Raw genomic sequence first — 24,029 nt, 5'->3', positions numbered from 1 at the left:
TGTGTTCTGGGGTCCGTCTTCAGGGCACGAGCTGAGGTCTTCAGGGTGGGTTGTAGACATCATCTATGCCTCTGCCCCCCCTTCCGACTGCTATTTACTGAGAACCTCCTGTGTATCCAGCACCTGCAGAGTCTCAGTGGCCGTTCATCGGACATACCACGGCAGTCCCCGGGGGATGATCCCAAGCCAACAGCCTGCCTTTTGCCTCCTTGGAGCAGTGATGGAGAAGCCAAGGCCACTCCATGTTCCACCCCGTGGTCCTGGGCACCACCTAGTGAGTCTGAGGCTCCTCCATAGCAAAGTGACAGCTGGCTGCATGTCCTCTGCTCACCACCCCTTCCAATCCTCAGACCCATCTCTTAAGATCACTCGGCTTCCCGGGGCCCAGCATGCCCCGATAGGATTTGCTGAGGACAGACATGCCATGGGGATGGCTAACTGAAAGCCAAGAGCTGAAATGAGGGCCCAGTGGTAAGGGGACGACCTGGAGGCCACGAATAGGAGTCCCGGACAATACACTGGCACAGCTGGCCTCATCTTTAGAAGCTCACTCTGCTGGGACATGGAGAGGGGCTGCGGGAGCAGTGGCAGACAAGCAGAAGCCACAATAGTCCAGCCCCCTGCCTGTGGGAGCTTGAACTCCCTGGATGGGTGGGGAAGCCCTCCAAAGAGATTTGGAGCTCCAGCCTTTGCCCTCCTGCCAGCTGCACCCCCATGGCCCAGGAGCATCCGTCCTTCCCTTGGCAGGTTCCTGGTCCAGCCTGTGGTCCCCAGGGCGTGGAATTGTTCAGCCTGGGAATCAGGCAGAGTCCCAGGTCTGCCCCAGGCTGCAGAATAGATGATTTTTTTTTTTTTTTTTACTAGCTGTCCCTTGTTAACTCATAATTGCAATCATGTAACATTTAATAGAGACACAAAGTGATCCCCATCGCTGCCCCACAATCATTCATTAGCTAACAAGATGGAGTGGCTCATAAAAAGGGCCGTTAAAAAAATTCTGGAGAAATGGAAAGCAGGAGGTGATGCAAGCCTTAGTTAACAAAGGCCGAGGGCCGGGAGGCGTGAGCGGGTGTGAGCAGAATAACCCAGCCCTGATAAGCCACAAAGCAGAGCCGGCTGCTCCCTCCTCCCTCTGCCGCCTGAGTCACAGAAGCCGGGATGTGTTCAAAATCGAGCAATGTAATTAGCAGGTTGCATCATGCCCCTCGATTATAAATTACAACGGATGCAAAGACGGAGGATGGAGGAGCAGGGATTACAGGGGTAACCCAATCCTGGTGCCCAGGAGGGGGGGCGGTGGGGGACCAGGAGCTACCCCCCAGCTGCTCAGGGACCCCAGTAGCTTCTGCCTACCCTGTCACGGGGCAGCGCCAAGGCCCGCTCAATGCCTGCTTTGTGTAGCCTAGGATAATGATTTACAAACTTGGGGAATCAGGAGGTGCGAAAAGAAGACGACCCTCTTAACCCAGCCATTGTCTCCCCCCTGCTGGAATGCCCAGCACGCCGCCCGCCCGTGCACCTGTGCACACGGATGCTATTTGAGGATGGTCCAGGTGAGGAGCCCTCAGAGGGGCCGGGTCGATAAGATCTAAAGGGGCTGAGCAGGGGGCTTGGGACACCGTCAGGGATGACTGAGACAGCAAACAGAGAGGGGTGGCAACGATCCCCTGAGGCTTCCCTCTGCGGATGAGTAGAAGGGGGGCGGGGATGGAACTCAGGGCTGGTGACAGAGCCAGCTCTGTTTTAGGGGTCAGGGACCTGGAGCAATCCCAGGCTTTCCGCCAGCAGGCTGTGGGAGCCTGGACAAGCCACTTCTCCTCTCTGAGCCTGTTTTCTCCCACTACAAACCATCAGCCGGCCAGGTGACCACCCATCTTGGTGCCTCAGTTTCCCCACCAGGCCTTGCCTGTCCGTGTGACCCGAAACAAGCTAACCTCCGTGTCAATGGGGACTCAGTGTCCCCATTTACAAAAGAGCGGTAACCCAGACGATCTTTCAAGTCCAGCTTGGACCTTTTCCGATTCTAAGATGAAATTTTCCCAGTCAACCCACACCTTGGAGACCAGGGAGATGGGACTGGCAGCTCTGCAATCTGGCCATCTGTGTGAATCAGAGCCCAGTGAGGCAGAGGGAAGTCAGAGCACAGGCTTGGGCAAAGCAAGGTCCCGGTGGCACGGTTGTCCCGGAGCCTGTGGAGGCACACCCTTTACTTCCTCCTGGTGGCAAAGATTTGGCCTTTCGATCTGGCCTCTGCAAACAGCCCTCACTTCACAATATTTTCTTAGCAGCCCTGTTCTTGGGCATAGGAAATAATCCCATTAACTGTATTATCTCTGCAGAGGAAGGACAAGGGTATATAGATCAGCCCTTGAGTTCAGTGAACTCACTCTCTCTCAAAAGGAAAACCAGAGTTGGGGCAACTACTTTATAGGAAACTTTCTTTGAACAAGGCCTGGCCCCAGGAGAGTTTTCTTCCCAGTGTGGAAGAGAGATCACCACTACCTCCTAAACTGCGGCCCTCAGCCATTCTGGGCCTCCATATCTTCTCTCTGAGCCTCAGTTTCCTCAAGTCTGAACTGACACAGAGGAATAGGGACTCTCGACAGGTAAGTGGAGGCTGGGATGGACTCCCAGGGAGCACTGCCTTTCTGCAGACCCCGGTACCGCTCTCTTGGACTGTTGCCCAAGGACTCTGGTCTCAGCCCCCGACTCCCTTTGCCACTGTGCGGCCACAGGACCTTGCTAAGACTAGTGACCCTAGCACACTGGCTCTGCTTAACACCCACCAAAGTCACCCCTCCCCAGATCCCAGGCCTGGACCCTCCCCTCCTCTCCTGCTACTTCCTTTGCATGACCTGTTCCCACTGCCCAGGTTACCGTTCCCCTGGTTCAACTGAACACTTTAGTTTTATTTATTTATTTATTTATTTATTTATTTATTTATTTATTTATTTATATTTTATTTATTTATTTATGAGAGACACAGAGAGAGAGGCAGAGACAAGGCAGAGGGAGAAGCAGGCTCCCCGTGGTGAGCCTGATGAGGGACTCGATTCCAGGACCTCAGGATCACGACCAGAGCCTAAGGCAGACGCTCAACCGCTGAGCCACTCAGGTCCCTCAACTGAGCACTTTGTCTTTTTTAAAAAATAATTTAATAATAATTATTATTTTTTAAAGATTTTATTTATTTATTCATGATAGACACACAGAGAGAGAGGGGCAGAGACACAGGCAGAGGGAGAAGCAAGCTCCATGCAGGGAGCCCGACGTGGGACTCAATCCCGGGTCTCCAGGATCACGCCCTGGGCCGAAGGCAGGCACTAAACCGCTGAGCCACCCAGGGATCCCCTCAACTGAGCACTTTAGATTCAGTTTTTAGGAAATCTGTGTCACCCCTTCCCAGAAACCCTCCACAACACGCCCCTTCTGTGCTTCCCCACCTGAACAAAGCTCTATCTTCACGAGTGCTGGTTGTATTGAAAAGCAGCCTCTGTGCTGTATCCTCACTAGGCCATGAGCTCCCATGGGGAGGAAGTGGATGCTCCACACTCAGGACCCTTCCAGCATACAATTGGTGCTCAGAAGTGTCCTTGTTGAGCTGCTGGCTTTTCCCACAGTGGGGAAGAAGCAGACGTAGCCTGAGACCCAGGCCTGGGGGGTGAAGTCTGAGACCCTTGCTCATTTGTTCATCATTCATTCATTTATTCATTTGTGTAATCTGAATACATGTTATGAGCCAGGAATGGGGGAAGTACCAGACCAGTCTTCAGTCCCTGAAGGCACCTCCAGGCTCCGCATAAGCCCCTGAACCCAGGGAGAAAAATGTTCTTGAAGCTGTCCCCCAGTGTAGGCAGACCCAGGGTGGGCAGACCCCCAGGGTAGACAGCAGCAGTGGGAGGTCACCCTGTCAGCTTAGCCCGGCAGGGCCTGTACCTTATCAGCAGGATCTCCTGGCTCCCTGAGTCAACAGAAGCTGGGTGTGAGGAGGTGGTGACAGAGAGGGGGCCATCTGGAGGCCTCTTCCCACCTGTCAGGAGCTCCCAGCACGTCCTCCTGTTGGTGAGGCAACCGTCCTTGTGTCTGCACCGCCAAGGCAGGTGACAACTCTGCTCCCATGTCAGGGTGACATTAGATCCCTAAGTCGTGACCTCACTCAGGCATCTGTCCTTGGGTTCCTGTCTGCTTCTGAGATGAGAGCCAAAATATCAGCGGAGACATAGCACCCGGAAACCCTTCCCAGAAATGCCAAACACAGAACAAGTACAGCATCCCCATCTGATCAGATAGGAAACTAGGACGCAGACACATCGACACACTTACCTGAGGTCACACAGATCACATGAGCCTACTTCAGCCTGTTAAGTGCATCCTTTCCCTCTTTTTCCACCCTTGGGAGCCTGAGCCATGCCTCATATTTGGTCTTTACCATGTCCAGTGTTGGTGCAAATGTGAATGAGAATAATACCTTCATCTATCAGACACCTATGATGTACCCAGCACAGTTTCAAGTATTTTATTTTCATACATTCAATCAATCATATTTATTGAGTGCCAGGCACTATTTTCTAGATGCTGTTCTGGATGCTATGGCATTAGATGAGGCAAACTGAGTCCTTGTCCTGAGGAAGCTCACCATATTGTGGGAGAAACAGAATAAGCCAAGAAGTAAGAAACAAAACATAATCTAGGTGGTAAAAAATAAATCCGGAGAAGGGCTGATCAGCAGGGGTCTTTGATCTGGTGACATTTGAGCAAGCCCAGAAGATGCTGAGAGAGGGAATTTGGGACTACCTGGGCGACAAAAGTGCTGGGCAGAGGGGACAATAAGTACAAAGGCCCTGGGGCAGGAACAGGCATGGTGTATTCAAGGAATAGCTAGGAGGCTGCTGTAGTTGGAGCAGAGTGAGGGAAATGGAGAGTGAAGGAGGTGAGATATTGTGTCAGTTGTGTGTTAATTCAATTTATTATCACGACAATGCTGAGCACGGGTTATTATTGTTATTCCCTTTAGCTGATGAGGTTCAGAGAAGGAAAGTAATATCCCCAAAGTCACAAAGCAGGCATTAGGTGTGTCCTGATGATTTATGAGCATCCTTCATGGCGCAGAGTACTGGTTCCCAGTGGAGAGGCTGAAGGAGAATCACCCAGGGAGCTCAGAAAGAATCCAGATCACCAGGTTCCTTTTTTTAAAATTTTAAATTTATTCATGAGAGACACACAGAGAGAGGCAGAGACATAGACAGAGGGAGAAACAGGCTCCCTGCAGGGGATCCTCATGCAGGACTCCATCCTGCATGAGGACCCCGGGAACACAACCTAAGCCAAAGGCAGACACTGAACGACTGAGTCACTCAGGCGTCCCCGGATCACCAGGTTCCTAGTTTCAACAAGCTGCCCAGGTGGTTCTTCATGAACCTAGCTTTGGTGAGCCGTTGGGCAATGGCTGTGGGCAGGCTGGAGCAGAAGAGTAAGCCGCGGGCCTGGAGCCTGACTTTAGCGTGTCTCTAATCTGAGTGGCTACAGCCTCTCTGAACCTCAGTCTCTTTATCTGTGAAATGAGAGGGCTGAACGCCATCAGCGAATTCCTCACACTTTTTACCTGTAGAATTCTCCACGTTGTCCGGTCTTAGGTGGAGCCCAAGATACAAAACAGATCAGAGGAGCTTTATTGGGGGTGGGGTTCAGGCCATCCCCTTCACCTCACCCCCGGCAGCCTCTAAAGCACAATTTACCCGATTTCCTGAGCTCCAGTCTCTGGAGAGCATAGGCATGTGGTCAGGTGCTTCAAGTTCCAGATATCCATGCTGGATCCTTTTCCCAAAGCAGTGTCCCCTGGAATGGGCCAAAATCCCTGGTGTGGGTTCCCAACCCCGGAGCCGAGCAGATAACAGGGCGGGGGGGGGGGGTGGTGGAGAGGAACATGGGGCTGGACACACAGCCTCTTTCAGCTTGCCAAGTTCCCCTGCCTGCTTGCCATCCTTGCTGGGGATGGGGAAGTGGCATGTCCTAAATGTCTGGGGTGACATTGGACTGGTTGCTGGGGACAGGACAGCAGGTGGCAGCCATCCATTTGATGGGGGCAGGAATTTGCTTCTACGTAAGCTGGGCTTCTGGTATCTTCGATTTTTCTCTCCCTCCTTGTCTTGGGCTAGTAAGAGTGCCTCCATCCGAGCAGAGAGAGCAAGAGATGTGTGCAGAATCAAGCAGCTTACAGAGGCCGTGAGACCAATCCTCAGACCTCAAACCAAGAACTTTCATCTGCTAGAGCTGGAGTCCTCTTGTACAGGGGAAGACATGCCCTGCAGAAGACAGGCAGACAAACAGACAGATCCCTGACCTGACAGCCCGAACCCTAGAGGAGGACAACTTCAGGCTGAAGTCCTTCTCTTCATTCCTTCAAAATCCAGCACAGTCCCCTGCACCCAGCAGGTGCCAAATAATAATTTGTGATCTGCTGGCTTTAGAGTTAGAAGTGAAATAAATGAGTTTCCTGCCTGAGATGCCTTGGGCTCTCCTTAGAGTTTTAGCCTCTTCATCTGTAGGATGGGATAATAAATACTATTACCTCCCTGGCCTGGTTGAGAAATAGGAAGAGGGCGTTGCAAATAGAGAAAATTCATGCAGGCATCTGCTACGTGCTATGCTTTGCCTCCAGTCCTTACAATTACACTGCATGATAGAAATGACTCTCCCCATTTTATGGAGAAGCATCCTGAAGGTGAGAGACCCAAACCTAGATCTCTCACTGAAACTCATGTTCTTTCTGCTGCATCTGGCTGCCTCCTTATTATTGCCCCTGCACTGGGTGTGTGGTTTTACTTTGTTTTGATTTAATTTGAAGTCCCCAAGTGAGACAGAGCAAGACTGAAATGGAGTTTGCTGAGCCCCTCCCTTCGAGTTGTAATCAGCCAAGGGCCCTGGGAGGACAGGCCTGGGTTTGTAACTCTGGGTGCAGAGACCCCTCTCTCTGGCCAGCATGTGGAAAGGACACGGATTCCTCAGCATTTCCTCTATGTGTGTGGGGTGGGGAGAAGAGATAGTCCCTGGGGTCCCCTTTCCCCCAGGCTAGATGCTGGCTGCTTTGGAAGGCCTTGTCAGGATCTGCTTTGAGGGCCTGGCTGTCAGCTTGAGAGTCTTAAAATTTCTGCCCTTCCCGACACAGCCATAGGGGTGCTCTGGCCACCCACATGGGGCTGTGGCCTTGGACAGACAGAAGTCCGGGAGTCGAGAGGCTGGGCTTGATGGGAGGACAACTGGCTCCTGTGGGGAGACCTTCCTGAGCCCCCCAAGCTGAGTCTCCTCAGGCCTGGCAAGGGAAGTGGCCCAAGGGTAGGCCCAAGCCTTAGGTCCCCTGACGTCTGCAGCTGCTCCTAGGACCACCCCATGAGACAGAGGCTACTGAGCCCCCGAGAGCCCCGTGGGGCTAAGGGGGGTAGTATTTTCTCAGCAGGATTTATGTGTATGTGCGTGTGTGTGCGTGTGTGTGAGTGAGTGTTTAACAAGGAGTGGGGCCTGCTTGACTTCTGAGCCTGGAATTTATACAGCCGCTCGATGGCGGCTGCAGTTTATCTTGACTAAAAGAATAATAAACTCGGTTGACAGGATGATGTATTCAAAGCATCTTCCCGGCCCAGCACAGAGCCCCCTGGCCCACCGTTAGGATGTCTGGCGTGGTGGGGACCGTGTTATCGAGTGTTTAGCCCCCATGGATTGTCAACAACGCATTGTTTGTAGGTTTGGGGCAAGGCGGAGATGGGCCGGGCTGGGGTGGGAATGGGGGTGTCTGGCCACACAGGCGGGTGAAAGGCTGGCCGCCCAGATGGGGTCAAAGAGGCGTCTGCCTTTGATGGAAGCTCAGAGGCCCAACCCCTCCTCCCTGCCCCGATGTTCCCTTTCCTGCCTCACAGGGAGTCTTGCTCACTGACCTCCACACAGGTCCCAGCCCAGCTCTAGATGTAAAGGGACACACTCAGGCCACACTCTGTACTCCAGGTGTTGGGAAAACCTCCTCCTCCCTCCACTTCCCGTTATTTCCTTAAGAAAAAAAAAAAAATCAGCAGTAAACCTCAGCTTCAAAAAACACCCTGGAAAGGGTGAGGAGGGAAAGCCAATGATCTGGGCTCACTCATGAGAGAGATCTCAGCCCAGTCGCCTGGCCCTCCGCCTGTCAACCTTGGGCTAGTCCCGTGACCTCTCAGAACCTTCTTCCCTCCCTGCATGACAGGAGAATCATGATGCTTGTCCCACCTCTTTTACAAACCACAGTAGCCCCCGTCATCCACAGGGGATATGTTCCAAGACCCCCAGTGGCTGCCTGAAACCGTGGAGAGTACCAAACCCTATATATATACACATACACACCATATCTTTTCCTACGCATGCATACCTGTGACAAAGTATTAAGTTATAAATTAGGCACGGTAAGAGGTCAACAACAATAACTAATAATAAAATAGGACAATTATAACAACATGCTAGAATAAAAGTTATGTAAATGTGGTCTCTCTCTCTCTCAAAATATCTTACTGAGTTATACTCACCTTCTTCCTGTGTCGTGGTTAAGATGAGAAAGGCCCACATGATGAGATGAGGCGAGGGCAATGACACAGGCTTCGTGACGAGGAGTGAGGCTGCTTTCGACATTCTGACGGTGCCAGTAGGAGGATCATCTGCTTCCAGATCGAGGTTGACCGCGAGTAACTGAAACCGTTGAAGACGAAACCACGGATGAGGGGGGCCTGCTGTATGCTGTTGCCCTGTATTGAGGGCTCATGATGGGGATGAAATGAGATAAAGAATTAGGCAAACACTTTGATAGCTTGGTAGAAGGTAAATTCAAATTGCTTTTTCCTCAAGTCCTCCTAAACTTCAGGCAGGAAAGCCATGGCTTTTGTCTCTGACCATGTACTTCTCCCTCCACCTGCCTTATGGGAAGTCCCTTCTTGTACCTAACCTCAAGCTTGCTTCAGTTTTAGCTGTTGCTTTGGAATGCTTCACACAGAGGTTCCAGTTCCGCTTCTCTGGTAGGGTGCCTATAAGAGTGCCTCTTTTCTGGTTTAATGGTCCCTTCCCCACTCCTGGTGGTTTTCTACCCGAACCAGCTCCAGGACTCCCCTTCATACAGAAGTGAGTCCTTTACTCCTGCTTCTCGAAAGCAGTGTGTGTGGGGGGGGAATTGGAGGGGGTTATCCTGGGCAGACAGAAGCCCCACAGGGGGCTACAGAGGCAGTGGCAGGCACAGGGAGTGAAGGAAGAGCCACAGATGGAATACTTAATTCAGCAAGCAGTTGGCTCCATTTCAGGAGTCAATTTGGAGCCTCGGGTAAGCCTCTTAACAGCTGATATCATCCCCACTTTACAGATGTGAACACTGAGGCTGGAGAAGATTCAGTCTCTTGCCTTTGGCAGATGGCAGAGGGCAGACAGACTCAAGCCCAGAAGGTCTAGCTGGCTTCCAAGCTGCCTTGACCTGGCAACCTCAAAGAAGGAAAGAGAAAGCCACCCAGAGGCTGTGGGGCTCTAGGCTAAACAGCTAGATGGGTAACGAGGTGATGGTGGGGGCACAGGAAGAGCCATGGGGGATCAAGAGAGTGGGAGTGGGAGCAAAGGACTGTAGACTGGCATAGGCCCTGGGGAGAAGACAGAGAGGAGCTCGGATCTGAGTGCAGGACACACGTGTGTGCTCACCCACCTTGGCTGGGGCTGGTGACAGTGGCAGCCAGCAACAGTATGTTCAGATGCCTGGCAGCACTCAGTCATTTATCCACTCGCTTATTCATTTCCTTGCTCATCCCTGTACTTCATTCTTTATGTGCCCAGGAGTCCAGACCCTCAGGATCGAACAGGAAAGAGACCTGTCAGCAGGTCAGGACCCTCAGAGGTCCCCAGTCACCCATCTATCCATCCCACATGTAGTGAGTACCTATTGGGTACTACAGACAAGTGAGCCTGTCCTCACCCTCCAGGCACTCGAGGCCTGGCAAGGGGGAGAGGAAAACAGGCAGACCCTTAGAAATCATGGGGTTGTGTATTCATCGATTCAGTCAACATTTGAGAGCCCTCCACGGAAGAAGCCAGGACCAGAATGATGACCAGGACACACTCCTGCCCATAGTGAGCTCAGGCTGCTTGAGGACATGAGGAAGGAACACAAATGTTTCAGCTCCAATACACGTGCAGCTGTGAGAGATCCTAAGGGAGCACAATGGTCCCCAGAGGGAAGTGACCATGCATTTGAATTTGTGTTTGTGCATTCATTTATTCCACCCTTCATTCATTATTGAGCATCTTTTGTGTGCTGGGCATCGCTGGAAACAACAGGAGGGCCCATGGAGGAGGTCATCTTTCCTGGGCAGACCACTGTCTTGGCAACCTCATGGTGGAGGGGGCAGGGACAGGCCAAACTTGGCGTGGAGACTGCAGTCACAGGAGATGGGCAGCCACGGACCCCTCCCAGCCATTCCGAGGCGGGAGCTGGAGGGCATTGAGCAGTGCAGCCTGGAGGAAGTACAAGGGGGCTGGGCCCTATGGCAGGCTCTGTCTGGGCCATCCTGTGCTCTCCACAGCCCTGAGTGACCTGGGGTCAGATCACATGATCCGAGCAGATGGAGGGGATGGAGACGCAGTTGGGAGCAGGAAGACCCAAGCTCTGTGCGAGGATATATTTGGGGATCCCTGGGTTTTGTTCACTGGAACAGACTCCCGATGTCAAGAGTTTCTGGAGCTCTGATTTGCACACATCCTCTCCACTTCCCCATCCTCTGGGGTCAATTTGCATGCCTATTTGCATATGTTTGCATAAAGCATGCTCCTATCCATATTCATTTCAGGCATTTTGATTTATGTCATTTCTCCCCTCCCCATAGCCGGCTGTCCCCATGCCTTTTGCTCCCCCTTCTGGAAGGGAAGACAGGGCAGGGGCCATGCCCAGCTGCATGCAATCTCTGTGGCATTACCTGGCATTTCCTCAGAGCTAAGTGCTTGCCTGACTGTACTGTGCTCTGTCTGCAACTGCTCTGAGCTCAGAGGTCCCTGGGGACTCGTAAGCTGAGCCTGTCCTTGGTGCTCTTGCTGGGCCTTGGGGAGCACCAGGCCAGAATGAGAACCGTCTGTGGACTGTTCGCTGGAGAGCAACTAATGGAGTGATGAGTGAGTGTCGCCTGGAAGTCTGGGGGCCTTCCCATGTGGGTCGCCTTGGCTGTGCACAATCAGGGGCCAGATCTGGGCTTGGGACCCCTTCCAGGGCCCCACTGCGGCCACTGGACCTGAAGAACACAGCCCACGGCGTCCATGCCCATACACGGAGCAGAGTGGAAGTCTGACTGCAGTTCCGGTGCGGGTTGGGTGGTCCTAGGCAAGACTTTCCCTGCCATGAGCCTCAGTTTCCCCTTCTGAACCTAAAAGTTTTCCCAATGTTGGCTTCTGCAAATGCATACAGGCAACCCCAGCTCATCCCCCAAGCCCCAGAGGAGATTCTTCTGTCATGAAAAGGCCACAGCCAACTCCACCACCCTGAGGCTCACATTCTCACTCCCTGGAATAGCCTCCCTCTGGCCTCCAGGTCATATGAGCTTCAGTGGACGTGCCTGCTTGCTGCCAGTCAGCTCACACTCGATATGATGTGACCAAGGGAGGAGCCTAGAAGCTGCTGGGGAATCCAGGACTCACACCCACACTCACCCCCCACACACACACACACTCACACACACACACACATTCCATCCCCACCGTCTCCATCTTAATGAGGTCCCACTGTAGATGCTCCCATGTCAGGGAATGGGACTGTTTCCACCTGGGCAGAGACAGGAGGCGCTGGGGGCTGCCCTGGGAAACCTCCTACCCGCCAGCCCTGACCTCCAGCTGAGAGCTCCTGAATGGTGCCCACTCCCCGACTCCCCTACCACACACATCCTGAGCCGTGCAGGGCTCGGCTTGTCACCGACAGGCTCTCCACTAAATGAGGTGGCTTGATTGCCCCTTATCACAGGGGCTTATCTCCTATGGTTTTTCGCCTGCCAGACACCAGAGAGCCACTCAGCAGGCCTCTCCCAACCTCTTGCTTCTCCAGCCCTGACTCTCCCCTGCCTCAAGGGGACACTGGATTCCAGTGACCCTCCCTGTTGGTCACTCAGGCTGGAGACAGAAAAGGGATAGAGGGAACTGAGGATATTTTTCCCCACTGCCCCTTAACCTTTCACAGCTTCACACATCTTCTCACTTACCCCTCTGTGTGATATAGATTTGGGGGGCCATTCTGCCCAATGTCTTGTCATCTTGCATCAAACGTGAAAAACAGGTTAATATTTGTAGTGTGGTTCTTTATTCCCTCAAACCAGGGGTTTCTTAGAGCTCAGGCTGCATCTTCCCCCTAAGACTAGGGATCCCTAAGGATACAGCTGTGTTTCCCCCTGAGATTGTGCATCCCTGAGGTCAGGGCTGTGCCTCCCCATTCAGAAACACTTTGCCCACCATCTAGCCTCACCTGCTCCAGGGTAGTGGTCAGTGGTTGGTCTAGACTGGGCCTCCTGCCACCCAAGAATCATTCCCTAGAGTTCTGCTTGCAGGCTGAGCAAAAGAAGGAACCAGAGTGGAGGTCACGGGGCTCCGCTGAGGGAAACAGGGCGTCCTCTGTAGGAATCTATAAGTGGTTGCATCTGGAGCAGGGGAATGAACAAGATGACCCTTTTATTGGCTCTGGGTCAATAAAACCTTTTCTAGGTCCTCAGCGTTGAGTACAGGATGGCACTGTGAGGGGGCATTGCTTTTATTTTGTTCTGTTGATCTGCGGGATAGGTGGTTAATAAAGTCAGAATAAAAAAAAATGAAAGAAAGAAGGAGGATGAAAGCCAGGGAGTGAAGAAGAGAGAGAAGGAAAGAAAGAAAGAGATAAGGGAGAGAAACCTCCCAACCTTTCCCCTTCTTCGGCCTCCTGTATGGGAATGTATTTGTTTAAACTCCTCTTATCTTCAACACTTGTTTCTCTACTGGCGGAGGGGTCTGTGGAGTGAGGCTGGTTTTTCTCCCAGTGACAACAGAATTGCAGACTCCGTAAATGGCCCGCCGGTGCCTGGGCAGAGGAGGAAGACAGGTTTGAGCTGAAGCCCCCCGCCCCCGCTGCCTCTCCCTGCCCATTCCCCATCCTCACCCAGCCCGGCCCCCTGTAACCCAGGCAGCCTCCCTTCAGCCTCCCTCCAGCTTCCCTCCTCCCTCCAGCCTCCCTCAGGCCTCGCTGGGCTCCTCTCCTTGAGGGCCTCCCCTGCCACCAGCCCAGCCAGAGGCCTCCTGGCCTTCCCTCAGACTTCCCTCTCCACCTCTCTGGGACCCTAGCCGCCAGTGCTGCCTCTTCCAGGAAGTGTCTCTTGATGCCATAGGCTCCCTGATTCATTCATTCCTGTGTTCATCCTTTCAACACACATTCTGAGTCTCTGAGATGTGCCAGGCATGGGAGATAAAGGGCCTGGGGAGCTTAGAGCCCAGTGGAGGAAACCAAATGTCAACAGTCAATTAAAGCTCTCTAGGGTGGGTTTTGGTTTACTCCAGTCTTTAACAATAATATCTAACGTCCACTGAGGGCTCACTCTTGTGCCAAGGGTGATCCTAGTGTTTTACACCGAGAAACTCATTTAATTCTGGAAAGAGCTCTACCAGGTAGGACAACTTCATAGAGGTCCTGTTTGCTCATGAGAGTCAGACCTGAATGTGAACCCAGGCAGTCGGGGCCAGAGGTTTAGCTCTCAAACCCACAGCTGCTGACCTCACAGCCTGGGGGTGCTTCTCTATACCTCAGATCCATCCCCTGTCCCTCACATGGTGGGAGGGCCCTGTGCACCTGTTCCAGCTCCTTGCCCACTGCTGAGTCAGCCATCTCTGAGGGAAGGGACTTGCGTTTGGCCATGCCGAAGACTTGAGCTCTCTTGAGCCTGACCGACTGCCTGGGGCCCATCTCTCTCTGGGGAGTCTATATCTCCGAGCCAGACTGTCAGCCCCTGGCAGGCATGGCCAATAATCTCCTCAGCACCGAGCCCAGGATGGGCTCAGGGAGGAGCTTGCTTAGTTGGCTGAGGACGGCAGCCCTCAGACTGAAAGGAGGGTGGGTGGGTGATGAGGGTTGACAGCGCCAATGCTGCGGCTGGCCGGCACAGGGGCTCTGCCCATGATGACCATGAGGGAGGTGCCAAGTCCCAAATGGTCTCCTATGCCTCCTCTGAGGAAGTATGTCTCCAGAAGAAAAGATCCTGCTGGCCAGCCTCAAGCCTCAATTTCCTCAAGGTCCAGAGGGGCTGCTGAAAAGCAGCCCGCAGCTCAGGGATTATTTGGGGATTTGGTCCCTGCTGGGAAGCCTCTGGAAGATCAGGCTATGATCTTTGGGGGTTCTAAGCAGGCCCGGCAGTGTGGGATGTCTCAGGTCTGACACACAGGAAGGGAAAGAAAGAAACCAAGCACACAGAAAGACAGGAATGGGGAGCAGAAGGGATGCATTTGCACACTTGGCATGTCTGGAGCACTTGCTGTGCACCTGGCCCCACACTGGCACTGGCTGTACAATAGGAGGATGGAGGCCCCCACCTTAAAGGAGCTCCCAAAGTGGGTTGTAGTTAGGGGTAGCCCATGGGCCCCCAAATCCAAGTGGGGAAGGGAAGGCTGCAGAGGGATGACAGACCCCTGAGTCAGCCCAGCTCAATCTCCACAGAGGCAGGGCCAGATGACCAGGCCTGTGTCCAAGACCCTTGGCTCCAGATGCCCCCACCTTCTGGCCCAGGACAGTGGGACCACAGCCCCAGCTCCGTTGTGGGAGTCAGCTCCTGTCTCTGAAGTTAACATGGAGTGGGCGTGGCTCGGGGGTTGTTTGGGTCTGAAGTTAGGGTCTGACCTAGGCCTGCTGGGGCTCCACTCAACAAGACCAGCACTGGCCGGGCGAGTGCTCCTTGGACACCAGTCTTGTTCCTCACTGTGTGGGGGTGGAGGGCACAGGAGGCTCACCACGGAGGCCCTCCCGTAAGCTCATGAGCCCCTGTAGGTCAGGTAGCAAAGGGAGAGCAGAGCGTCTCAGAGCTGATGGCCTCTCCTGTCCTGGAGCCCAGCAGCCTGAAGAGAAAGGGATGGGGCTGGGAGAAGCCAGGAGCGGCCAGGGTGAGGCCTTCTTAGACCAGCCTTCCTGTGACCCCAGCTGCCACTGTCTGTAGCAGGCCATCCCTGAGCCTGGGGCTCCCTTGGGCCTGCAGCCCTGAGCCCGAGAACATGTGCAGGTGGGTGTTTGCATGCTGCACATCTGCCTGCCAATTCACGCATATGTGTGCCTGTGCAGACTTATGAGTGTGGAGGCCCCGGGAACTGGAGGACTTGGCTTCCCCTTCCTTCTAAACCACAAGGCCACGGGCCAGCCTCAAGCCTCGGTTTCCAGGCCCAGAAAGGCTGATGAGAAACAGATTTGCTTGAGATGTCCGTGGGCGTCGGTGGCCAAAATGCAGGAAGAGGGCAAACCCTCAGGCCCACGGGTTCCTACAGGGTTGGCCCTCTCCTGGGATCCAGAGCTCCTCAGATTGGCCGAAGGCCCTCTCGAGGCCTTCTCCATTGTGGATGCAGAGAAGCAATCTCTGAGGCTGGAGCTGCCACGGTGGCCCGAGATGAGGCTGGTGAGCCCCTCTGCCAAGGACGTGCGCACCTGCCTTCCCACCATTGCCATGCCTCTGGGGGCCTCCAAAGGCACTGAGTGGTCCTCAGTGGATGAGAGGAGTGGGACTCCCCTGCCTGACCCAGCTTAGAGGGTGAGCTAGGAGAGAGGAAGGAGGCAAAGGGGTTCTTGTAGGTCCGAGTGTCTCCGAGTCAGACCGCAGATCTCTTGCATCAGTGTCAGTTGTGATGTGCGGGTAGGGACCTCATTGAGAACACAGATGCCTGCGATTGTCCCCACCCCTAAGAAATCCTGACTGAGCAGACCTCAGGTGGGTTAGGAAATCTTGCATTTGCCACAAGTGCCCCAGGTGACCCCGAGTGGTGCCAATACAGAAAAGGTAGTATCTGAGACATCAGGTTTTTAGAGACCTGAGTTTGAATTTCCACTCAATGTCTCCCCAGCTTCCCTGGAGTTAATAGCATGACTTCACGGAGATGATGTCACATCACAGGTGCTCACTGCATGGTGGAATCAAGAAGAATAATGGCAGGGCTGACCAAAACCCAGGACCGGCTGTGTGCCAAGCCCTCTCTGCCATTACAGGGCTCGTACCCAGGAGGCCAGGCTGGGGTACAGAGTGCAGAGCCTCATCCCCATTGTCCCTTCCCTTGTAATTGGCAGCCAGGAAAGCCCTCTCCCCTGGATAGCCTGTGGGCTCCAGGCAAAGCCCTACGGCTGCCCCTGTTCACCTAAATCAGCACTCCCGGAGGTCCCTGCTTCCTTGGGAGCTGCAGCTCAGAGCCCCCAAGGAGCCAGACCTGGTTTCCTCCAGGCTAATTGGCTAATCGTCTGCTGCCTTGATAGCAGGAGGTCTGGCCATGACTCCTCTCTGGGCCAGGCCCTCAGTCTGCCCATGTCTGTGGGCAACTTAAGGCAGGCAAGGATTAACATGTAGGCTGGATTTGCTTCCCTAATTCCTTATCGAGGCCCTGTCCTCCGACAAGGCAAGGCAGATGGTTTCTTTTTCAGGCAAAGGACCCTGAGAGGCTTCTGGACCAGAGGAGAAAGGGAGGGCAGCTCTCCCTCATCCTAGCCTGCCAGGCCTCATCAGTCCTTCCCTCCCCAAGGAGGTTTAGAGCCACGGAGCCATCTCTGCTTACTCACCCTGAGCCCCTGTGGGAGTAGGCCCCCCCAAACAACCTTGCTTTTCAGACAGGAAGGCTTAGTGAGGGCTAGTGGTTGACCCAGCCATTCAATGAGGCGGGACCACCTTGAACCGGGCCTCCAAGGCACTGGACTCTGGGGCATTTACACTTCATCTCCTGCCAGTGGAGCAAAGGCAGAGAAAGAGCTCATGGTGGGACTGGGATCCCATTGGCAGAGCAGATGGGGAGCGCAGTCTTAGGAGCTCAAGCCCCACCGGGGAGAGGAGGTGAAGAGATAAAGTAGGAAGGCACTCATTGCTCAGCAAGTTAACTCCAATGAGTAGTGATGGTTTGGGTCACAGAGGGTATCAGACTCCAGCAAGGAGGCCTCTGAGGAAAGACAAGAGAAGTGAAGGTGCCTGGAGAAGCGAAGCCCAGAGAAGAGGAAGAGGAACAGGTGAGGGGGCATTGGTACTGTGCTAAGCCTCTAAAGGACTCACTCCTAATGAGACTTCAATAGGTCTCATTATGTTAACAACCTCATGGGGTTCATTTTATATTTCCAATTTTACTGATGAAAAAACTGAAATCTAGAAAGTCTCTCCAACTTGCCCATGTTCACACAGCTAGCAATGGACAAGGCAGTGAAGAGCTGCCCCTGTACCCAGCCCTGAAGGGGGTCTCAGGTGACTCCCCCAGGGGTTAAGAGGCTTAAGAGGGGCAGAAGTGAGTCTCCCTCCCCATGCTTTTACCCTCCCTCCAGTCTGCTGCTGAATGCAGAAATCAGCTAGGAATCTGAGTCTTGGCTCCCTATCCCCACCAGCCCTTACCCTCCATGGTGCCCATCCCCATACCAGGAGCTGCTCAATCTCTCCTCCTCCAGGAAGCCTTCTGACCATCCCACCCCTATTGCCTTGCCAGGTCCCCAGAGTAGGCCCTGTGTTTGCCAAGATGCAAGGTGTTGGGTCCTGGTCTACTTGGGTGGCAGTGCTGCACATAGCATGGGATCCAGACTCACACAGCTCCGGCTTTGAAACCAGGCTTGCATCTTCAGACCATCTGTGCCTCAGTTTCCTCATCTGTAAAAAGAGACTAACAATAGCACCTATTTTGGAGGACAGTATGATTAAAGAGATAATGCAGGTAAGGATTCACCCAGAGAGGGACAAAACGAAGCTTGGAAAGTGTGTGGACTTTTCTCCACTACAAAGCAAGCTGGTGGCATTAGAACCAGAACATTAGAGCTGGCAGATGAAGGATAAGGCCCACAAGAGAGGCCATCCCAGGTGTCTGGACTCGTGGTCCAGTGCTCCTGTCCCTTGGCCATGAAATCACAGAGTCACCACGGCTGTGAGTACTCAGAGTCAGGCCCTGGGAAGACCGGACAAGAACAACTTCCCAGGACAAGCCTCTCGCCTGCCCTTCCAGCCCCCACACTCCCTCAGGGACTGTCTCCACCTGACCCTGGTGGTCTGTCTCGGGTGTGGGGCTATTTGCAACAGGCGCCTATTGTCTGCTGGCCTGAGTGCACCTGTAGTGCCTTGTCCCAGCCCGGTGAGTCAGCTCTTGGCAGGCCACAGAGCAGCCACTCCACACCATCTTAAGCCTGAAAGAGAACCTTTCTCTTCGCTTTTCTCCTCCTTCCTCCCTCTGCTCTCCATGAAGTGGTCATCTCCGCAGGGCAGCAGGGAATAGCATTCTTTGCCAAGATTTCTTCAGTCTCCTTGGCCAGAAGACAGGGTGGGGCCTTGGAAACAAAAAGAAAGCAGCCTATGACTGGCCAAAGCCCCTAAGTTGTTTTAGGGCACTAGATATGCCCCCTAACTCCCTGCTTGCAGTGGGAGCACCAAACTCAGGGCAATTGGAACAACATTCTACTTATCCAGAGGCCATATACTTGATGACCTCTGCCATTCAGACTGAAGTCTGAGCTTGTAAGGCTTCTGAACAGACTAAAGATATGCTTGACAATTGTCCAACTAGAGTCTGACAAACTTTAGAGCTTCACCTTTCGATTCTTCCCCCACCCAAGTCAGAGCCTATCTGCTCTTACCTTACACACTATTCTAATATGCATCGTTATCTAATTTATGTATGAATTAAAATAATAAAATCAGAATGGAGGAAAGGCCACTAAGGACATTCTTCTCAGTGATAGCAAAAGATGTCAGGTAGCAAACACATAAGCAATCAAAGGTAGACCCAAGAGCTAAAAACAAAAGCAATCTTGAGTTATTCAGAGTAGGTGCAAAATAAATAAATAAATAAAAATAAAAAAAGACATACTCCAATTCCTAGAGGCATCACTATATTTTGACTATAGTAGGGAATATTCTTAACAAGGATCCCAAGGCTTCAGTGGAAAATTGGATTATGGTCAATCTCTGTTTAAGAAAGTTTGAGACTATGTGATACATTTTTTTATAGGGACTTTCAAAGATCATGATTTCATATTTCTTTATATTTTTGACATTTGAAGAATTAAGTAAATAAGATTTAATAATAGCAGCCTAAGTGATTTAGACCCATGTATCACTGAGGACAACTAGAACAGCTGGACAAAATATCTGAAAAATCTGCTTGAAGCACTGAGGAGCTAACAAGATAGGAAGAATTTCTCGGCCATGACTGAGACCCGGAGAAGAAAGAGTGGCATTTATGGCCATTTCCCCTCCTAAGGGTGTTTGCCCATTCGGGAGAGGTCAACTCAGAGTCCAAGAAGCTGAACAATTCTGATGGCCCTGTGGGACGCAGAGGACATGAAGTGGAGTCCCAGGTTTACCAAAGAGTTGGACTTAGTGAGCCCTCTGTCTTTGGGCAGGCAACTCAAAAGGGCTATACCCTAGGAATTAAGGGTGAACCAGAAGTAGCTCAGTTTCCAATCACACAGGGCTAAACATTGAAATAGGTAATTTTGTATTAATAATGCCCCAAGTAGCTGGCAGATACAAATGTAAATCCTTTCTGAAGGAAGATAGTAATCATTCCAGGGTCCAGGTTATTGCTACAAAGAAGTCCATAAATACAATGTCCAACACATAATTGAAAATACCTACACAGACAGAGTCAGATAACATAATTTCAAAACATCAGAACAGCAGACAAGAGAAACAGACCCATAAAGGCTACATGTATTAGAGTCATCAGCAAAGACTTGAAGTAACTGCTTACTATGTTCTAGAAGATTGTTGTGGTTACTACCGCTACATTACAAAGTGTCCCAGAACTTAGTGGTATAAACAATTTTATTGTCTCTTGATTTTGTGGATCAGGAATTCACAAAGGGATCAGCTGGGTAATCCTAACCTGGGGTCTCACACAATTGCTGTCAGAAGTCAGCTAGGACTGGACATCCAAGGCAGTTTGCTCACATGGCTGGCAGTTGGTACTGAACACTGGCTGGGACCCCGGCTCGTGTTGTTGACCCAAGCACCCATGCATGGCCTCTCTAGCATGGCAGTCTCAGGGTAGTTGGGTGTCTTATATACAGCAGTTAGCTTCCTCCAGAGTGAGAGTCCCAAAAGAGCTGGGCAGAAGACACAGAGTCTTCTCTGACCTAACCTCAGAAGTCATTCAGCATCACTTCCGCAAAATTCTGTTGAGCACAAAGGAGTGACTAGGGTCAGCCCAGATTCAAGGGCAGGAAACACAGACCTCTCTCCACTAACCTCTCAGACAGGAGTGTTAAATATTTGCAGTCAAATTTTAAGACTTCCACAGATGAAAGAGTTAGCTTCTGTTGTTGAGAAAACTCCAATGGATTGATGACCTCTTCCAAACAATGAGCTATTCTAGACTTTACCCAAATGAACTGTGTATCATCTCCCAGGAGGATCTCAAAAGCTTCTCTGGGCCACATCATATGAACATCTTCACAATGCAACACACTGCTAGAGATGGAGCTGGGTGCATCCCATCTCCACATCCGCATTCACAATGACTCGCCTTATCCTCAGCCCTCCCCGAGGCCTCTGTTTTCCCCATGGAGATGGCCAGGAAACTCCTCAGAAAGCCCAAGAAGCTTAAAAACATGCAGTGACAGAATTAGAAATGATCTCAAGTGGTATATATCCATCCTGAAGCTTCCCAAGCCTGGCTGATCCTTAAGACACCTACTAAGATGGAAGAGTCTCAGGCTGGGAGAAGATATTTGCAACTTCAGAACTTGCCTGGGATTAAAACTAAAATAGGGAATAAGTAAAAAACAAAACAAAACAAAACAAAACAACAACAACAAAAAAAAACACCAGGAAATCCAATAGAAAAAAATAAGCAAAAAAAAAAAAAAATTTTGAAGAGGCATGCCACAGAAGAGGAAATGCAAAGGCCAGGTATATGAAGGGATGTGCAAATTCACTAGCCATTGGAGAGACGCATCAAACAACTGTAGCTTTTTACACACTCTACTGAATGGCACAAATTAGAAAAGTGAATTCTATTCTTTGTAGGGAGATGAGACCCTTGTGTCCTTCAGGCAAGAGGATAAATGAAAATAACCATTCTAAAAGCAGCAATCTGGCTGTATTTATTGAAGCGAAATATGCATCACCCTGTATCCCAGAATCCCACAAGTGGATATATGGCTTGGAAAAAATTATTATAGAGGACGAAGAGAAGAAATGCATGGGATCCTCATGACAGCAAAACTTGGGGAGTAGTGGGAAGTTGGAGGCAGCCTAAGTGGCCACCTATGGGGGAGCGGATCAGTCAGATGTCAAGAGGCAGTTAGAAACAAGGCAGACACACAACACAAGAATGCATAACAACAGCAGCATTGAAAGATAAAAGTAAGAAACAGAGGGGAGTGACAGCATAACACCATTTATATAAATGATAAAACATGCAGAAAACAACACAATGCAGCATACGCAGAAGATGCATGTTTCATGACCTCTACCAAGCACATAAAATGAGGGTCTGGAAGCAGGGATTTGGGGATGGTGGAAAATGGGAGTGGAGGGCAGCCCGGGTGGCTCAGCGTTTTAGCGCCGCCTTCAGCCCAGGGCGTGATCCTGGAGACCCAGAATCGAGTCCCACATCAGGCCTCCTGCATGGTGCCTGCTTCTCCCTCTGCCTGTGTCTCTGCCTCTCTTTCTCTCTCTCTCTGTCTGTCTCTCTCATGAATAAATAATAAAATAAAATCTTTAAAAAAAATAAAAAAATAAAGGGGACTTTGACCAGACCAATGATGATAATACACCATGAACGGAGGGGTGTACTTAGTTCAGTTGTCTGCATCAGTGGTAAAAAATCAATCAGTAAAGCAGATTTCTAGACTTCAACTCCAGAGATACAGCTTTCATAGACCTGGGGTGAGCTCCAAATCTAGGACCCGGTGATTTTATTGATGTCTTCCGCAGCATCCTAGTGAGATGTCATCAGTGGCTTCTTGAATACATCCAGTGACGCAGAGCTCATTCCGGTACTAATTATTAGAAAGTACTTTTTATTACATTATATTGTTAAATTACATAATGCATTATATATTCCTCTGATTATTATATTATATTATTATATAATTCAATTCAAATGATTAGAAAGGTCTTTCTGAGGCCAAAATTTGTCTCCCCATACCTTCCAAACCATTGATCCAGGTCCAATACTTTGAAGCAAGTTAAAATAATCAGGCTTCTCTTGGGCACTTGTTATGATGAGCACTGGAGGTTATGTGTAAGTGATGAATCACTAAATTCTACTCTTGAAACCAAATAAATGGACAGGCAAACATAGGGGCTCATGTAAAAAAAAATCAGGTCCCCCGGGCTTCCTCATGGCGACCCTTTAATGACCTTCGATCTCTTTGGCATCTCTTTACCTGTCAAGTTACCCTCCCTCCACCCACCTCTACTTTAGCCAAGTTATCCCCTGAGGTATAATCTAGCCCCCAGGGTTTTTCTTCAAACATGGCACCCTCAGAGAGGCCCCACATTCTGGGTACAGCCTGTTAATTAACCTTGGATTATAGGGGTCTTTTTTTCTTAAAGCAATTTTTAGTGAGCTTATGGTCAGCCAAACTTCCAGGTCTTTTTCCACAAAATTTCTCTATCCATGCCCTCCTACACACACACACACACACACACACACACACACACACATACACACACACACACCTATATGGCATTATATAAAAGCACAAAAGATATTCAGTGTAAAACAAGACCCTAGCTGCTTACTTGGTTTCCCATGTATCCTCCGCAGATGATCTGCGTATACAAATATATACACATCTTTTTGATTATGCAAACAGAAGCATGGTCTACACTCCAGTGCACACAGCCATGACCTTGCTTTTTTACTTAACCGGGTGTGTTGGGGAGCCTTTCCTATTAGTAACTTAAAGCTTCTTCCCTCATTCTTCGTATCAGACCTGTGGCCTTCCATTGCACAGACCTACACAAAATATTTAACAGACCCCTCCATCCTGGGGGACACATACACTGTTTCCAGTCCTTTGCAGCATCAAGACCATCCTGCCAGGAGTCCCTTTGCACAGAAACCATTCGCTAGGTGTGCTAGCTTCTCAGTACCCATGTGCCTTTTCCCTCCGGTTTTGTTCCCATCCTAGAGCTGGCCTTTGTCATTTCTGCCTACCGCTTGTTGCTCTCATTGGCTCTGCCTGCCATTCATTCCAGGCGCTGTCGGGGAGGCTGAATCTTCTCTGTGCTGCCGAACCTGTTTCTCTCAGCTGAGGGGTGTCTGCAAGCCGGTGGGGGGGGGGGGAGGGGGGATGTAGCCAATCAGGCCTCCATTCGGGCCATTGATAAAAATGTTCAGGACAATGGGGCCAAGGAGGAGGGCCCTGGGACAAGCCCTAGAGAATTCCAGTGTCCCGTTCATCAGCTGTTGCCATGGGCTGTGTCTCCGCTGTTGTCATGGGAGCCAGCCTCCCTAGAGCCTCCCTAGAGCTCTGCCACCCTGCGGGTAGGGGGACCCAGCACCCCTGTCTCCAGCAGCCTTCCAGTACCCTTGTGAGAAAGAGAGCTGGGGCTGTTGACGTGGCATCCCAGGAGAGGTGACTGGAAGGTCACCTGACTTCTGTGATCAGCAGAGCTGGGGTCCTGACCTGCCTGTTTCTAGCAATGTGGCTCCCGGCAAATTACCTAACTTCCAGAAGCCTGTTTCTTTACCTGCCAACCAGCGGTAACAAAACCCACCTCTCGGTGCTGTGACGATGTATGGAATCACTTGCCTCACTCGGGTTTCTACTGCCGTCTGTTCTGTCTTGCCAATCGGTCTGTCCTCCTTATCTATGAACTTGTAGGCCAAAT

The 24,029-nt window shown here is 51.4% G+C and overlaps 3 long non-coding RNA genes across 4 annotated transcripts; 1 reads left to right on the top strand and 2 right to left on the bottom strand.

Moving 5' to 3' along the window:
- Positions 1–1,234: 1,234 nt before the first annotated feature.
- LOC140636967 (uncharacterized) lies at positions 1,235–6,503 on the top strand. The gene is made up of 2 exons (XR_012034219.1): positions 1,235–1,553; positions 6,156–6,503. It is a non-coding gene; the product is annotated as an uncharacterized lncRNA (long non-coding RNA).
- Positions 3,201–9,080, bottom strand: LOC140636968 (uncharacterized). 2 transcript variants are annotated; one of them, XR_012034221.1, is made up of 4 exons: positions 8,544–9,080; positions 6,216–6,302; positions 5,736–5,835; positions 3,201–5,628 (listed from the first exon to the last, which is right to left on the bottom strand). It is a non-coding gene; the product is annotated as an uncharacterized lncRNA (long non-coding RNA). The 2 variants fall into 2 exon arrangements; XR_012034220.1 differs by lacking the exon at positions 6,216–6,302.
- Positions 9,081–12,395: 3,315 nt separating this feature from the next.
- On the bottom strand, positions 12,396–23,461 carry LOC140636332 (uncharacterized). Its single transcript, XR_012033604.1, has 5 exons — positions 23,353–23,461; positions 22,069–22,186; positions 18,380–18,508; positions 17,780–17,840; positions 12,396–13,069 (listed from the first exon to the last, which is right to left on the bottom strand). It is a non-coding gene; the product is annotated as an uncharacterized lncRNA (long non-coding RNA).
- Positions 23,462–24,029: the final 568 nt, after the last annotated feature.

The sequence above is a fragment of the Canis lupus genome, chromosome 7, assembly GCF_048164855.1.
Source record: "Canis lupus baileyi chromosome 7, mCanLup2.hap1, whole genome shotgun sequence".
Classification (NCBI taxonomy): Eukaryota; Metazoa; Chordata; class Mammalia; order Carnivora; family Canidae; genus Canis; species Canis lupus.
The sequence above is the reverse complement of the archived record's forward strand: the minus strand, read 5'-3'. Positions and strand labels throughout refer to the sequence as shown.